Source organism: Berghia stephanieae, unplaced genomic scaffold (genome assembly GCF_034508935.2).
Source record: "Berghia stephanieae isolate SIO BIC M18660-M18661 unplaced genomic scaffold, UCSD_Bste_1.3 scaffold14, whole genome shotgun sequence".
Lineage (NCBI taxonomy): Eukaryota > Metazoa > Mollusca > Gastropoda > Nudibranchia > Aeolidiidae > Berghia > Berghia stephanieae.
In genome coordinates, this window is record NW_027622401.1 from 60,001 (window position 1) to 64,773 (window position 4,773).

At 37.9% G+C, this 4,773-nt stretch overlaps 1 long non-coding RNA gene across 1 annotated transcript; it reads left to right on the forward strand.

The window, feature by feature from the left end:
• The first annotated feature begins 2,916 nt into the window (after nt 1-2,916).
• Nucleotides 2,917-4,401, forward strand: LOC144961098 (uncharacterized). The gene is made up of 2 exons (XR_013643052.1): nt 2,917-3,141; nt 4,210-4,401. It is a non-coding gene; the product is annotated as an uncharacterized LOC144961098 (long non-coding RNA).
• The last annotated feature ends 372 nt before the right edge of the window (nt 4,402-4,773 follow it).

Below are 4,773 nucleotides of genomic sequence, written 5' to 3' on the forward strand. Positions count from 1 at the left end.
ACTACTACAACCACCACCACATCATCATCACTATCACTACTACTACAACTACAACCACCACCACATTATCATCACTACCACTACTACTACTGCAACCACCACCACCATATCATCATCATTGAAATATTTTTTTTTAAATTGAGCTTTATATAGTGCAATATCTACTAAATGTGCTCAAAGCGCTTTACAAGGGGTCCCTGGTCAACATTTAACATGTAGGACGGGACATGACGCCTGTTAGGCGATATTACAATTTTTCGGACAAAGACAACTCTGTTAACGGCCAGGTATTCATTTTACACCTGAGTACGGTGAGAGAATGTGAGTAAAGAGCCTTTTCCAAGGACTTAACTATGCGCCGAGCGCGAGGCTCGAACCCAGGACCTTCCGATCCGGAAGCGAGTGTCATACTACTAGACCACATAGCCGCATAATTACCACTACTACTACAAACACCACAACCACATCATCATCACGACCACTACTACTATACAACTACAATCATCACCACCACCACATCATCATCACTATTACTACTACAACTACAACCACCACCAACACCACATCACCTCACTAACACTCAGTACTACAATCACTACCATTAGGTTTTGGAGCTTTACTTCATTTGAAATAAGGAAACTTCGGAATTGTATTTGTCATTGTGTTTATATATCATAATATAATTCTAATCAGTTATCTATTTAGAACTAGATACTATACAATATGTATGCCAAATACCACCCCAATTCCCCTTTCTTGTGTGCGGGAATTCCTCTTTCGGCATTGAAATTGAGTGTGAGAGAGTCATCACTACACACATAAACAACAGAAACAATTTAAAAACAAGACTATGACACGCAACCACTCACACACGAGGCTATACTATTTATCCTTTTCTCTATATAGAATAGGACAAGACAAACAATAGCTTGACTCTCGCTACACTTCGCATTGATGTTTGTCGTCTCACGAGTTCAACTCTCGGTCGACCTGTCAATATTCCTTTTTGCCTCGGATGTAATCATTAATAGAATGTTGTGTGGTTTTGACGGTGAAGAAAACCTTAAGAAGTCACATTTATATCATTTTAGAGAGATCGTTTTGAATAATTTTGAGTTAAACGAGCGAGCAGCAACTTGTTTTCATGAACGGCCGATCAGCGCTTGTTTACTATAGTAACGCGATTCCCAGCCAACATCAAAATGGCGGATATTTTTCTCATCGAGGCCGCTGGTTGGTTAGCCAATAAGAGCACCGTACGGTTGCCATTGGGTAAATTCCTTGGCAATAAATAAACACCGAGAGACAACCAGATATGCAAAAAATTACATGTATAAATTGATAAAAACAAAACGTCGTTCAATGAAAATCAAGGCTAGAAAGTCATCCAAAAAAAGATTACACGTTAATAAAAACCGGACAATTGAGGGGTTTATTTAGGCTGTTCCATCATTAAAACATACCACTTACCGACCCGAGTTATCAATTGAAATAACAACATTTATCGTATAGTTCGAAGATGACGTCACTCAGGTCTTTGTTATTGTTTTTGCCATCCGCGTTTATGAGTAATGCTCACTGAACTGTATTAACCCGACTATAAAGGTTCATGGATACACAGTTTTGTGTGTTGGTCCGTCATACTTCCGGATGGCAATGTTATGAGCTTCTTAGCCAAGCGCATACTATCTATACATAGCGTTATGTGGCCACAGCAAGCTACTTCCCCTTAGCTCAATTTGCGGCGCTGCGCTGCGACTGACACCGTGGTTATTCCAGTCCTCCTTTGGAATAGACCCTAAGTCAAATTTCCGCTTGAAGATGAAAAAGGGACCTGTATTATTTATTTATTTCATTGACATGTTGAGGAAGCGGAAGCGGAGATAAATTTATATACATGACATATTACAAATCGTTTGTGTGTGTGGTGGGGTGGGGGGGTGTTAGATCAGAATTGTTTTTATTGATTGTTTTGTATTGCTCGTTGCTAAGTCGTCACTCTTTGTCAGTAGTCGTCACCCACTACTTTATTGTTATAACTTGTTGTATTTATAATTATTTGCACGATCTTCATTATTATTGGTATTTATGGTGTGAACTGATATAACATTTTCGCTCCTTTAATGAGTATAGATAGTATGCAGATGACGTCACTCAGGCCTTTGTTATTGTTTTTGCCATCCGCGTTTGTGAGTTGTTCTCACGAAACTGTATCAACCAGACTATAAAAGTTCATGGTTACACAGAGTTTGTGTGTTGGTCCGTTATACTTCCGGATGGCAATGTTGTGAACTCCTTGGCCAAGCGCATTCTATCTATTGGTAAACTGAGTCAACATTCTTGGTCAGTTTCTCTCCAAACGTTGAAAGTGAAGGTTGTAACCCTCTCAATTTTCATCTAGGCAGTTTTAACTGTATATTTAAAATAATTTAAATATTATCTTGGAAGTTTCGGGTTATAGCCCATGTTTTTTCCTATACCGGATTGTCCTCACATTTTAGAGCTTAACGCACCAGAAATGTAAGTTTTTATTTCTAATTAATAGTTATTATGATTCGTATGTAAATTGTCTTAAATATGTAGCCCCATTTGTTCGCTGAGATATACTGATATTCCTTGTGTTAATAATCTGTTATCCTTCCATATGTTCCATCCATATTTCTTGAGATATACTCGTTTTCATTGTATCAAATAATAGGCTGTCATTCCGTATGTTCCAATCATTATGTAAAGGCCTTAGTCTATCGTTAAATAGATATTTACTGTCATGTCATGTGAGTAGTATTCATGTTTTAACGTACTACTTTTATTTATTTTTCTTTCTATGTTTCCATTTGATTATAATTAAATTGTCAAATGGGGAGACATTCGATATTTGTTAAGCATATTAATAGGATTCCACAGTCTGACGTCACGTCCGCCTAGCAACGAACCGGCTGGCTCTAAACAAAAAAATCCGTGCTTGGTCCGGGAAAGGAATAATTGGAAAATCGCTCAAAAAACAATTTTTATCTTAAATATGGTCCAGTGTTTTGTACCAGATTGTCTGCACCAGTCAGAGAGTCACTCCTGCAAGTTTTACAGATTTCCAAATGGAGAGGCAGACAAAAAATTGAGGAAAAAATGGATCACTTTAGTCAGGTAAGCACGCACGCCTCTTCGAACATTTGATAGAGTTCGTAGTCTAGATCTAGGTCAAGTTCTAGCTTACGTAGACCTATATTTTATGATTAAAGTGTACAATTGCACGAAATTATAAATAAAAATACATTCCAAACTAGGTTTTTATTGAAGTTGAAGCAAAAATGATATCTCAATCTACACGTTTTGATGCTGAGGCTGATAGATAAACTATAAACTGAATGAGAGTTCAGTTCTACTGATAAGTGATAATTTTTTTAAAAGTAGAAAAATAGAAGAAAGAGAAGAAAATATTTGTTAAAATCTTACTTAAAACTCGATACCTTTATGGCAAAATGAAAATAAATAAATAAAATAACGGAACCCCCCCCCCCCCCCCTCACGCAGATATTTCTCTCTCTCTCTCTCTCTCTCTCTCTCTCTCTCTCTCTCTCTCTCTCTCTCTCTCTCTCTCTCTCTCTCTCTCTCTCTCTCTCTCTCTCTCTCTCTCTCTCTCTCTCTCTCTCTCTCTCTCTCTCTCTCTCTCTCTCTCTCTCTCTCTCTCTCTCTTTCACACACACACACACTTTCCTCTTTTTTGGAAAGTTTCTCTGATTCTCTGCCATGCCTCCCCTCCCCGGCAGCCGAGGTGGCAACTCTGTGTGAACGAAGCAAGATGGCGGCAGGGACCTCTCTCCTTTACCAATGCCCGATTGTTGACACTCCAACGTTTTCATCACCGTACTGGCCAGTACAGTACTGACTGACTGAAATAAATAGAAAACGCCAGTCTTGCCCCACTCAACCCCAAGATCAACTTTAAATGTGTAAATTTAAGAATTCATATTTTTATATACCTAGTCAAAATCATCAAAAGAAGTAATGAGGAAGGGCGACATTTTGCTGAATGTGCGATTTCATAAAAGACAGGCGAGAGACCCACCAGTAACCTAGTCTCTTGCACACCTTTGATTTATCATGCATTGAGCTGATGTCAAACAAGATAGTCTAAAACAAAGTACTTATCAAATTAAATAATATCAATATGCCCAACAGAATTATTGTTTTTTAAAAATCTTTTCTTTTCAGAAGAAAGGACAAAAGATCCAACATCATCATCAAGAGTGTGTTCTTGTCACTTCAGAGATGGCGACAAAGCCAACCTCCCTGAATTGTTTGACAGAAATAAAAATAAATTATTTCCATCAGAGCCAGAAAGAAAGAAAAGAAAAGTGACACAAGGAATTCCCACCCCATCTCAATTGGCACCAACATCAAGAAGACCACCACCACCATCATCATCATCATCATGATCATCATCATCATCATCATCACCATCATCATCATCATCATCATCATCATCATCATCATCATCATCATCATCATCATCATCGGCTCAACTCTCTTCATCATCATCACAAAGTCCCACCTTTAAAAAAACCAGATTCCTCATCATCATTATTTTCCTCCTCATCATCATCCTCATCATCATTATCTTCTCCCTCATCATCATCTCAACTCTCGTCACCATTATCACAGGATTCCATCTTTAAAAAAAACAGATTGTAGAACAAGTGAGGATATTTTAAATAGAACAATAAATTTAATTCAAGAACAAGAAATTACAGACAAACATAAGGGAATAGCTAGCTT